At 38.2% G+C, this 13,737-nt stretch overlaps 1 pseudogene; it reads left to right on the forward strand.

The window, feature by feature from the left end:
- LOC128774143 (ankyrin repeat domain-containing protein 26-like) overlaps window positions 1-13,737 on the forward strand; it is a 50,187-nt pseudogene that overhangs the window by 13,948 nt on the left and 22,502 nt on the right.

The raw sequence follows: 13,737 nt of genomic DNA on the forward strand, positions 1-13,737 counted from the left end.
TTTTCTCATTTTTCCTTTCATCATCTGGTTGGCCCATTCTTTCTCCAGTATGATGTTCTTTAACCTCCTTGCATTTAGAGGCTTCCCAAACTTTTTCTTTTGTTTGATTTCAATTTTCATAGTGTTGTGAATGAAAATACGCATGGTGTGATCTCCGTTCTTTTATATTTATGGAGGGCTGTTTTGTGACCCACTGTATGATCTGTTTTGGAGAATGTAGACTAGAGAAGAACGTAGACTAGAGAAGAATGTGTATTCTGCTGCTGCTGGATGAAATATCTGAATAGATCTGTCAAATCCATCTGGTCCAGCGATTCCTTCAGGGCCTTTGTTTCTTTACCGATTTTGTGCCTAGGTGATCTGTCCGTTGTTGTTAGGGAGTATTAAAGTCACCTGCAATTTCCATATGATTATAAATAAGATTGCTTATGTTTGTGATTAATCAAGGTATATATTTGGGGGCTCTCAAGTTGGGAGCACCAACATTTACAATTGTTAGCTCTTCTTGATGGATATATCCCTTAATTATGATATAATGCCCTTCGCCATTTCTTGTTAGAGACTTTATGTTAAAATCTCATTTGTCTGATCTAAGTATGGCTACCCCAGCTTTCTTTTGACTTCCAGTAGCATAATACATGCTACTATATCCCCTAACCTTCAATCTAATGGTGTCCTCATGTCTCAAATAAGTTTCTTGTAGACAGCATATAGATGGATTTTGTTTTTTAATCCATTCTGATACCCTATGTGTTTGATAAGGGCATTTAGTCCATTCACATTCAGAGTGATTATTTAAAGATATGGATTTCATGTCATTGTGTTGTCTGGAGCTTTCATGCTTGTGGTGATGTTTCTGGTCCTTTGTAGCCTTGACAACATTCCACTCACAGAGTCTCCTTAGGATCTCCTGCAGGGCTGGTTTAGGGGTCATGAGCTCTTGTAGTTTTTGTTTTTCTGGGAAAGCCTATCTCTCCCTCTATTCTGAATGACATCCTTGCTGGAGAAAGGATTCTTAGCTGCATATTTTCCTATTCATCACATGGCCTTTTTCCTACCATCACCTCCTGGCCTGCCAAGTTTCAGCTGGCTGGTCTGCTACTACCCATATGTGTCTACCTTTGTAGGTTAAGGCCCGTTTGTCCCTTGCTGCTTTCAGAATTCTCTTTTCTCTTTGTAACTTGCCAGCTTCACTATGATATGCTGTGGAGAAGACCTATTGTTGAATCTGAAGAGAGTTGTCTGTGCCTTTTGGATTTGGATGTCTGCTTCCTTCTCCAGATTAGGGAGGTTCTCACCTATAATTTGTTCAAGTAAACCTTCTGCCCTTTTTCTATCTCTCTCTTACGCTGGAAGTCTTATGATCCGGATATTATTACATTTCATCGAATCACTTAGTTTTCTAATACTCCCCTCATGGTCTAATATTTTCTTATCACCCTTTTTCTTGGCTTCGTCATGTTCCATAATTTCATCTTCTATGTCACTTATTCTCCCCTCTGTTTCCTCCATCTTTGCTGTTGCTGCATCTAGTTTATTTTGCATCTTATTTACAGTATTTCTTAATTGCTGTGACAATTTCTTAGTTCCTTGATCCCTGCAGCAAAAGATTCTCTGCTGTCTTCTATGCTTTTTTGTAAGCTCAGCTTTTAATCTTACAAAAATTATTCTAAATTCTTGAACCGATATTGTTTATATCGTTTTGAGCAATTCTCTAGCTCTCATTTCTTCCTGGAGTTTCTTTTGAGAATTCTTACATTTCATCAGTGTTCGGTACTTTATGTGTTTTCCTAGTTGTCATGTGTCCTGCACCTGTGAGCACTTTCCAGGGCCTGGCCCTTCAACAGGTATCTTTGGAGTGTGTTTCATGCTCTCTGTTGTGACTCTGGTTGCTTTATTTCCCTACTCATATTGGTGGGTTGGTCATTCCAGCAGGTGTGCTTAGATTTTAAACAGTTGGGGGGGTTGATGGAGTTTTATGAGTTTTTCTATCTTAGCTAATGTGAATAGATACTGTCCCTTGTGCTGTGGGAGCAGCAGGCAGTGTTTCCTCTACTCTTTTCAGATTTTTTTCCCTTGATGACTTCCTTCCATGTATGCACTGGTTGTTATTCTGCCGAATAGCCAAAGGGGACCCTGTGCAGATGCCCAGGGTTCTTTCTGTGTCCTGCTTTCTCGTCTCCTGGATGCTGACCTGTCGTCTCTATCTGCCTTGACTTCACCCGACTCTCAGTTTTGCTTCCTCGAATCAAGGAGTCTGATGAAATCTACTTAAATAATTTATGTCTCCTGTGTCGTAGCCTGAAATCTCTCTCAAGGCAGTGAGCTTGGGCATACATGTTAGGCAAACGTGTTTGGTTTTCAGGGATCATGTTCCTTCATTGAAGTTCTGCGTCTTGAAAATCATGTTAAAATTGTATTTTGTCTGTTTTGTTTTGGCTTGCTTCAGGTAGGAAGATCAATTAGTACGTGTTACACCATCTTGGCCAGGAGCAGATTACAGTGGAACTTCGGCACATGCTCTAGACTGTCGAGAGTGCTTGTCTTCCTCCTTTGCTTAATTGCCTCCTGCTCCTCCTTCATTCCTCAGTATAGTTATCTCTTCGTCAGGGACATCTATCTTCCTTGGGCCCAATCTAGATCAAGTTATGATCACAGAACTCTGTCTTCTAATAGGAACTATCTGAATTTAGAATTACCGTTTGAGTTGTCTTTCTCCTTCACTAGACTTTAAGCTAATCGAGAGCCAGGGGTCTTCTCTATTGTATCTGTAGAGCTGAGTGTAACATCTTCCATTGAAGTTATATATTTATTCAATGTGTGAATGAGTGAATTGAAGATGCACAGGCCTGTATATACAAAAAGTACTCATTTATTTTATTTCTGTTTCTTCTCTGATGCAGATTATGCTGGCTTCTTGAAAATCCAAGATATACGTGTTTCTTATTAGAAATTAAGGAAACTTAACAAAAAATCACTGTAAACTTCTTATGGGAAAAATGACAAAAAAGGAAAAAATGGTTAGTGCACTACAAAACGAGCTACGAGAAGCCAAAGACATGATATCACGGTTAGAGCATCAAAAAGTGGAATGGGAACGTGAATTCTGCTCTTGGCTTGAAGGAAATGTTTCAACTGTTTCCTTTTATACTACAGATGTGTAGGGAAAATTTTGTAATTGCTGACTTACCTTATGGGATTTTCCTGGAAAGAATACTTGTTTAGTGCTGTGAGGTGTGCGATTCTTGGAAATAACACAGCAAGTTCTTAATAGAATATACTTATAATTTAATGTGTATTCCAAATCACAATTTTAACGGCCATATAAAAGTCCACCATAGTCCAAGAAACATCATTATTGAAGAGATTGAATTCTGCTTGTTTTTCATCTTTCATTATTTTAATTAATGCTGTCAGGAATGTCTTTTATATAAAACTGTTTCTACATGCCTGGTTACTTACTTGGAATCAATTCTTCAATATAATATAATCTGGTTAAAGTATAAAAATTTAAAAAAAAGACTTTGATCCATATTTTTTAAATTGTTCTCAGGAAAGTTTATATTACTTTGTGTATCTACCAACAGATTATAAAATGGTCAATTTTCTCAAGACAGTAAAATTCCCCTAAATCGATCCGTTTGCTTCTTAACATGCAGGGGTTAAAAGGTAAAGTGGGGGTGCCTGCGTGGCTCAGTTGGTTAAGCATCTGGCTTCGGCTCAGGTGATGATCTCGTGAGTTTGAGCCTTGCTTTGGGTGGGCTCGAGCCCGGCTTTAGGTGAGCACGAGCGCCACTTCGGGTGAGCTCCTCTTCTCTCACTGTCTCTCCCTCTCTGTCTGCCCTTCGTGGGATTCTGTCTCTCTTGCTCTCTCTCTGACGTCGCTCACTTGTGTCATCTCTCTCTCAACAAAAAATTTAAACAATGTAAACTGGGGGCGCCTGGGTGGCTCAGTCAAGCGTCCGACTTTGGTTCAGGTCATGATCTCAGGGTTCGTGAGTTTGAGCCCCACATCGAGCTGTGTGTTGTCAGTGCAGAGCCCACTTCGGATTTTCTGCCTCCCTCTCTCTCTCTCTCCCCCTTTGTTTGCATGGGCTCTCCCTTTCTCTCTCAAAAATGAATAAACATTAAAAAAAGTAATACGGAAAGTGATTACTGATAAGTTTTTTCAACATCTCTGTCATAACATTTAATTCAAGAGTGTATGCTGAAAGGTCATATTACTCTATTGTTTACTTAATCAATACGTATCCTGTGTTGTTCTAAAAGGGACGTTTAAGTGATTCGTAAAGTAGGTAATCACCCTCAACAAGGTAAGTTGCAAGTGTTGTGGAAGAAGAAACAAAAATTATAGGCAACAGATATTAGACTCGTCAGCATAGTCTTGGATGACAGTGCACGTGTATGTTGTGTAAACAACATCCACAAATGCTCTCTTACACTGCACATCATTTTTGGAGGTACCTGTAAGGTTTCGTCAAGTGGAAATTTTATTTCCAGGAAATTGATAAACTTGCTTATAAACAGCAACTTCTCCTTTTAATGAGAAACTGAATTATCTGTCCTATGGAGGAATAATTATACCTGTGGGAAAGGGGATAATTTTCAACTCTAACTTTCCTGAATAATTTCAAACTTCCTTTCCTACAACATCTACCAGGTTATTACTGACTAAAACTAACTAAATTGCATAATGCTTTCTCCTGGCTTTTTTCAACTGTATATATGGTTTGGAAGAGATTAAAATGACAAATTAAAAACATGAGCCTTACAAGGAAAACAATTGGAGAACATAGTAATTTTTCATTTGAATAATAAGCCAACATTTGTGGAACCAGATCATAAAATGAACTTTTTTTGAAATTTTAAAAGAAGCACATGTAGGGGTGCCTGGGTGGCTCAGTAGGTTGAGCATCCGACTTCAGCTCAGGTCACGATCTCGGGGTCCGTGAGTTCGAGCCCACCGTCGGGCTCTGGGCTGATGGCTCAGAGCCTGGAGCCTGCTTCCGATTCTGTGTCTCCCTCTCACTCTGTGCCTCCCCCGTTCATGCTTTCTCTCTATCTATGTCTTAAAAAGTAAATAAATGTTAAAAAAAAGGAATTAAAAAAAATAAAAGAAGCGCATGTAATTGCAGATAGACCTTAAAACAAGAAAAAGAAGAAGAAAGAAGAAATCCTGATATGTTATATGAAAATATTAGGGAAAAGTTAAGGAGCAACAAAGACTATTATAAGAAAGAAGTTGAAAGAAAACAAGTTCAACTCGCTCTTAGAACGCTAAACATGGAATTGAAGGCCACAAAAAATCACGTAAATAAGATTTTGATAAAAACTGTATTTCCATCAATATTACATAGTGCAATACATATATATTTTATAATATCCCTTTGACTCAATATATATTATTTAGGTTTAAAATAAATTTAAACATGGGATCATGTTCTTTTGAACATTTTTTTAAAGTTTTCCTCTTCAATTTTTGAACTTTTTTTTTAACGGTATGAGACCAGAATCATAATGAAATGTGTCTCCAGGTTGTAGAAGAGCGCAATGACACTCAGTGGCAACTTTCTCCAGATCAGAAGGCCAGAGTCTTACAAGATGGAAGTCTAAACAATCACCTTTACAAGCAAAAGGAGGTAGAAATGGCTCAGAAGAAAACTAATTCTAAGGTATCTTCTTTAGTTATTTGGAAGTACATGTGTGTATGTATTTGTATACATTCTATGTTTTAGTTATTACTTTTACTCCGTGTGTGTGTATAAATATATATATGTATATATGAAACTGAACTCTGTTCATGGAAACTATAGAGGATTTTAAAAGCACATATATTTTGCGGAGGGGCATGGGGACGGTGGCATTTTTGCTTCACTGGATAAAATAATATTCTTGATTAAATGCATTTGTCTGCAACAACTAGTGACATTCATAATGTCCTCATCCAAAGGAGAGGCTTTTATTACTTTCTGTAGGAATTGAGCTTTCCCTAATCACAAAACTATTTCTACTAGCAACATGTGTTTTGGTTTTGAACAGTTACTTCACTGCCTTGATATATTACTAGGTTAGTTGAACACTTCGCTAATGGACAGGAGGACGAGTGTAGCCAGTTCCCTGATCATATTTTCGGTATCAAGTCTCCTACTTTTGAGAAAAGTAACAGTTTTGCTTCAAGTAGCATCCTATTTCATTACAAGGAACTTTTGATAACAATGTTATGCTGTGGTATATACTTAATGATAATATATTGATAGGAATTTTATTCCTAATAAAATATTTGAGTGTATTTCCCTCTTTTCTATTTGTTACTGTTATCACATGAAGAGGAAATACAAGTTATTGCAGCAGTAAATAATCTCATGATTTTCTAAGAGATGTATAAATTTCACCTTATTTCCTATGAGTATTTTGAAATACAAGACTTCTTTCGCACTTGTGTATTTACACTAGAGAAGTGGCAGTGGTTGGTGCAAGAGCACTAGTTGTGGAGTGAGAAGACCTGGGCAGAGTCCTGCAGCTCACCATTTTAATCTCTCCATTCTAGAATTGTTATAACCAAATGAGTTCATTGATGTATGTTGAAGTGTTTCTATTATAGTACAGTGCCTAGATTTGTCAGTTATCAATAGATATAATTCTTATAACTGACTATGGAAATGGTAGCAAAGTAGATATCTATGAAATATTCTCAGGAAAGAAGAATTTTAGGATATTTAATCTGTCCGAGTATATGCAGAGCTAAGGATTTTACTGTGGGGTAGCTTGTTCGATATCTACTGTAAACTAAATTTTTAAGTGTAGTCAGATTTATTAATCTTTTATTTCAGGCCTTCGGGTTTGTTGTAAATCAGAGAAAGGCTTTTCCAATTCTGAGATTCTGAACACTTTTCTCACCAATTCTTTTTTACTTTCATGCCTTCATTATGTTAAGTTAAAGTTCTGAACTTTTGGGAACTTATGCTTGTATAAAATGTGAGATTTGGAGCCAACTGTATTTTTTTCCAGTTGGATATTCACTTACTGTAATCTTCCTTCCTTCCTTCCTTCCTTCCTTCCTTCTTTCCTTCCTTTCTTTTTATGTTTCTTTATTCATTAGAGAGAGAGAATACAAGCAGGGGAGGGGCAGGGAGAGGGAGAGCGAGAATTCTGAGCAGGCTCCTGACTGTCAGCACAGAGCCTGATGTGGGGCTTGAACACACAGAATGTCAGATCATTCCCTGAGCCAAAATCAAGAGTCAGACACTTAACCAATTGAACCACCCTGGCACCCCCTGCAACCTTTTCATTGTTGAAACATAGATGATACTTTCATTTCAAAGAAAATCATGATACTGCCATTTTATTGAGTGCTATCTGAAAATGTGCTTGGTTTTACTTAGCTTTCTGATAATCATGAGAAAACACAAGGTCTGTTGCATAAAAACCACATGTTGCAGGATGAAATTGTCATGTTAAGACTGGAAAGAGACACCATAAAAAATCAGAACTAGGCAGGGAGAAAACATCTTTTGTGTCTTTGAATTCAGTGAACAAAATTGTGTATGTGTTACAAAAAGACGGTGAATTGATGTATGTGTTGATATTTCTCAAAGTACGTATGTGAGAGTTGTCTATTAACATAATTTAATAATAAGATGGTTTAGAAAATCTGTGACAGAAATGTCTTATTAGGTAGTTGTGAGACAACTTCAACAAGAACTGGCTGATACTCTGAAGAAACAGTCTATGTCAGAGGCTTCCCCAGAAGTTACATCATAAATTCTTCTAGAAGATGAAACACGGGATCTCAAGAAGAAATTAGGTCAAATCAGAAGTCTGGTATGTAGTGAATGTAACCTGTCAACAGCTAACTTATAGCTCGTTAAATGATATAAAGTGTTTTAGGATACCAATTTCCATGGACCGCTTTCTTTGGTATTTTCATTATAATTAATTTATTATGATTTTAGTATCTTTACATTGCAATTATTTCGTAAACTTCTGCCTCTTCTTCTCCTATTGGTGTTATACATTGTTTTCTTATAATACTTACTCTTAGGAAAGTTGAGGCTTTTGTATCCTTCCTCACAGAAATTGAGAGACTTTTTTCGTTCTTTCTTTAAAATTTTTGTGACAGTTTATTTATTTTGAGAGAGAAAGAGTGAGGGAGAGTGTGTGCGTGCATGTTAACAGGGGAGGGGCAGAGAGAGGAGAGAGAGAGAATGCCAAGCAGGCTCCATGCTGTCAGTGTAGAGCCAATGTGAAGTTCAGTCTCATGAACAGTGAGATCATGACCTGAGCTGAAAGCAAGAATTGGACACTTAACTGAAGTAGCCACCCGGGTGCCCAAGGGACTTTTGCCCCTACTAAACAATCTTTTTAATGATATCTCTATTACCATGATGAGGCGAGCTGGATCAAATCAGAAGATAATGTTTAATGGAATGTTTCAGATAATTGTCTTAGTTCTCATCTTCCCTTTTGGGAAGAATGCGTATTGATTTCAGGATGACTTGTACAGAAATATCACTTAACAATCCACTTGAACTTCGGCATTTCCTTCATTTTCTTTGCCTTTAAGACATATTGTCAAAGCACGGAAATATTCAGATCATGTGTAGTATGGACGCCCAAAAGGCGAGAATTAAGAACAGTCTCTGTATCCTGCCATTGGGTTTTTTTTAAAGGTTTTTTGAGGTACAATACACATACCATGAAAGTCACCCATTCGCCATGCACAGTTCACTGTCTCTGTGTACACTCGTGCAACCATCACTGCCATCAAGTAGAATGTTTTCCTCACCCTGAAAGGAAACCCTTCCCCGTTGCCCCCCCGCCTCAGGCAACCACCAGTCTACTACTTAGTCTCTCAATGGCGTTGCCTCTTGTGAATATTTCATATAAATGGAGTCACACAATGTGTGGTCCCTTGGGACTAGCTAGCTTCACTTAATGTGTTCTGGGTTCTTCTGTGTTGGTTACAGCTTATATCAGTGCTTCATTTATTTTTATTGTCAAACAGTACTCCCTTGTGGGCTAAAGCCCTTGTTCATTCATCAGTTGATGGACATTTAGGTTGTGTCCACTTCTTTCCTATTAATACTGCTGCTTATGAACAATCACGTAGTCCTTGTGTGGACCTCCGTTTTTAATGTCTCTGCCATCAGATTTTATGCTCTGAGTTATTTGGGTTGATTTCACCATCTCTCAGCCATTCGTCATGCTGTCCTTACTGTCTTTTTAGTTTCTGTTCCTCTTGAGTAAACCTATGTTATTCAGACTTGGCTCACAGTCTCCTTTCCAGTGAACTTTCTCTGACGGTTCTAACTCCCATTAGCTTTAACTCTCTTGACACTTGTCATCTAGCCTGTGAAGAAAAATTCAGTCCTTTATTTGTCATTATTAATTTTTTTTCATGACAGGTAATTTCGTCTTCCTAAGTATAAATTTAAGGGATAGTAATAATTGATACGTGTGGTACTTATCCTTGTATAAATTGAAAATATTTTAACTTAACAGCTTTTCTGATAAAATTAAGTGCTTTATACCGTATCAATAAATTCTTCTTGGAAACATTGGTATAACAAAGCTTTCACTCTAAATATATGCTAAGAAATGAAATACTAAATTGAGGGTTACCTGGCTGGCTCCAGTCCTATCAGAGTCTGCCTTTGGCTCAGGTCATGATCTCCATGTTCTTGAGATGGAGCCCTGCATCGGGCTTTCTGCTGTCAACAGAGCCTGCTTTGGATCTGTTGTGTTCCTCACGTTCTGCGCCACTCAGACTCGTGCTCTGTATCAAAAATTAAACGTTAAAAAAATGTGTGTATATCTCTATACACACACACTTATATAAGTAAAACAATTAATGAAAGCACTTAATCAAATAGAGGAGAAATGTTCAAGTGTTTAGTTCTTGTTTCCCTCTCACTATGAAAAAGCACGCTAAATTTGTCTTCTTTACACAGCCAGAACTGGGATTTAAAAAAAGAAATTTTTTTAACGTTTATTTACTTTAGAGACAGAGAGAGACAGAGCATGAACAGGGGAGGGTCAGAGAGAGGGAGACACACAATCTGAAACAGGCTCCAGGCTCTGAGCTGTCAGTACAGAGGCCCGACGCAGGGCTCAAACTCACGGACCGCGAGATCATGACCTGAGCCGAAGTTGGCCGCTTTTAACCGAGTCACCCAGGCGCCCCCAAACTGGGATTTACAGATTTATAGCACTTTACCAACTGCAAATATCTGGGGACAGCTTTTCTGATATGCTTTTACCACAAAGCCTTAATCTCTTCATCAGAGTACATGCTAAAGCAGCCTAACGTAAACAGTATGGACATGAAACGATTGAGGAACTTTAGTTTCACAAGACTCGATTATTTCCATGTCAGTGGCTTTCCCTTGCCTCTGATGGTCATGTAAAGGATCTACTACTCAGTAAAGGAGGTGCTATTTGTACCGTAGTCTGTGAACATTGTCCACTGCGTGGTAAAGAGAGGAAGTATGTTAAAATGATTATAAGTGGGAAAAAGTACTGTTGGCTAGCGGCATTGGCAAAGTTTTTGAAGTACTGAGGAGATTCTGGGCCTCATGCTCCCCATTTGCTACCACTTGCGGTGGAATGAAGAATAACTTCAGTATAATTTGTATAGGGGAAAACTTGTATTGACAGGCCACCTGCCTAAACTATCACATTGTACTGGAATGCTAACTATAGCAACAGTAACCATGCTACATGCAGACACTTAGAGCTGACTATGTTCCACATACCCTTCTAACTTTTTGATTCCTTATTTCCTAATTTAATCTTCCCAACCTCCCAGTGGGGTAGATACTATTATTTATTTAGAGATCACTTTTTTAAGGTCCTTTGTTTTGAGAAAGAGAGAGAGAGAGACAGAGAGATTGTGGGGAAGGGCATGTAGGGAGAGAGAGAAAAAGGGGGAGAGAGAGAGAGGGAGAGAGACGGAGAGAGAGAGAGCGAATCCCAAGCAGGCTCCTCGCTGTCCATGCAGAGCTCGATGTGGGGCTCAGTCACATGACCCTGAGATCATGTCCTGAGCCGAAATCAAGAGCCAGACGCTGACCCGACTGAGCCACTCAGGTACCCCAGTAGGTGCTGTTATTACCTTCATTTTACAGATGCAGAGACTGAGACACGGAAGTTTTAGGTAGTGTGCTCAAGGTCTTACAGCTCATAACCAGCAGAACTGGGAATTCAGACCAGGCATTCTGGCCCCTACTAGGATATTGCTTCTAAAAATTTCATCATTTTGTTGTCACTGAAAACAGCTTGTTCAGTTTTGTAATCATGAGAATAGCAACGGCATTCACCTATGTGAATATGTAAAATCATAGTTGATGTGGTGCTTGGAATATGAAACTAGAAATGTTTACCATAAGGTAAATTCCTATATTTCCCCATTTGACCAATAGATACATTTGAAGGTTTATCTGATCATATATAATTTAAAAACATTAACAATTTTATGTTTTTGTAGGAGAGTAAGGCTGGTAAACTATCCTGTAAGAGTGTTGAAACATTTCGTCTTTGTAGGCCATAGTCTCTGTTGCAGAAGCTGAACTCTTGTTATGGCCTCAAAGTAGCCGTCAGTCAGCATGTAGAGGAGAGAGAGGCTGGCTCCAAAAAGATTTTACTTACATCGGCGCTTGGGCGGTATAGTTGCTTGAGGTCCTGACTCTTAATTTCCACTCAGGTCATGATCCCAAATCCCACATCATGAGACCGGTCATGAGGCCGAGGCCCACATCAGGCTTTGCCCTGAGCTTGCAGCCTGCTTACCATTTTCTCTGTCTCTCCCTCTGTCTCTCTTCCCCACTTCTGCATATTCTCTCACTGTCTGTCTCTCTCTCAGGTCAAAAAAAATTAACAGGCGATGGTGTTTTACTATATTTTCAGTGGTTAAAATGATTTTTTTCTTTATTTTAGTTGCAGGAAGAACAGGAACGACATGCAGAGGCCGTAAGATATACTGAGGAGATGAAAGATCATGTGCAAAAGTATAATTTAAGCCTCACAGAAAATGACTTTTTTATTTATAAAGAAGATAAACAGTGTAGTATGGGAAATGTATTATTTATGCCAGTATATCATTGTTAAGCTGGATACAAAGTCCAGCTTTGGGCTATTTTGAAATGCAAAATTGTGGCATATTATGTCTCACTTTTGCACCTTATCCACAAAAAAAATGAAAGGGAACATTCCCAAATCTTCCTCTTAATAAAATTTAAAGAATTTCTGTAAGACCTTCATTTGTTCAGAAACTATATGATGTTGTTTTAAATTTATGTGCGAGAATAATTATCTTAAGATCTGCCTTTTAGGCTACAGGTTAAAAATGCCACGGAAGAAGCAACCAGCAAACATCAAGCGGCCCAAATTCAAGATCTTGAGAGCAACGTGATAAAGACAAGTTTAGTAAGTCGGGTTCTTAATGTCTGTCCTACTGAAAAGGAATCCTTATTTCACTAGTAGTAGTACATAAGTATGTTTTGGATCCTATGGAAAATCTCACTGCTCCAAAGGTTTGGTTGATATTATTCCTACTTGCTACAATGTTGTAATTCTTCAATATAGATGAAGTTGATTGAACTCATAAAGTAATGGTGTTTATAGTGAGATTTTCATAAAAACATTGTGAGAGTCTAAAAAAAGCAACATTTTATCTATATCCCAGTGAACGTTTTGTTTTGTCCACGTTTTGGCTACTGTTAATAATGCTGCTGTGAACGTTGGCATACAGATGTGTGAGTCCCTGCTAATATTTTTCAACGTGTTTCAAACTTCCGCATACTTTGAGTGACCATGTCATCTTGAATTCTGTCTTTCTCTTGTAGTCTCAACCCTTCAGTGAGAGTTTGAGAACGGGTTATTTTCATGATGAATTGTAATTTGTAATTACAAGTTTGCAATATACTGTCTTCGTCAAGAATGACTAGCAGGTCTTTATGCAAACGTCCTTCTCAAAGGAATGGACTTTTCTCTTTGTTGGATTTTGTAAATGACAAGAAATGCCAGTGAAAAAGTAGAAATGTCTGCTCTGTCAGGGCCTTACCTAGTAACATAGTGCTCCTACCATTGCAAGTTCAGAAACCCATTTTCTTTTTCCACTCACTTGAGTTCATCAGCCTTTCAGAGATTTCACAATTCAATCTCAGAAAAGACTAATGTGCCATTCAGGATTCTAATTTATTGATATGTAGTGAAACCCCAACTGTTTTCCAAGCAGAACAATTAATGTCCCCCACTCTCACCCTCCTTTGGAGGATGCTCATTGTAAATCCTAAGCGGGAGCAAGGAGATAGATACAGTGACCAACTCTTTTCTGTCAGTCACAAAAGCTGTATAATATACATGCAAGTTTCATTAGATAGCTATACCCGTCAGGGGAATTAGAACATTCTGTTGACTGGTCCTTTTTGTGGCTGAAGAGTCATTGAAAATCATTTTCTTTTCTAGACGTCTTACAAATGAGTCACATTGTAATAGGGAACTTTTCAGGCGAGTAATATGACACTCTGTTGATCAGTCTTCTATGAATGAGAGTGCTAGGCCTTGTCCTGCTACTGTGCCCTAAAGAAATCATGAAGGTCTCAAAAACTAAAATTTGTAAGCATATGCGAAGCTGATGAAGCTTATTAAAGAATAACGAGGGAGTTTCTGTACATCTCTATAGAAAGGAATTAGGGTCATGGTATGAAATTAGCTGCCACTTTAAGGTCTTCTCTGTGA

This window comes from Panthera pardus, unplaced genomic scaffold, assembly GCF_024362965.1.
Source record: "Panthera pardus isolate Hobbes unplaced genomic scaffold, ASM2436296v1 HiC_scaffold_299, whole genome shotgun sequence".
NCBI lineage: Eukaryota > Metazoa > Chordata > Mammalia > Carnivora > Felidae > Panthera > Panthera pardus.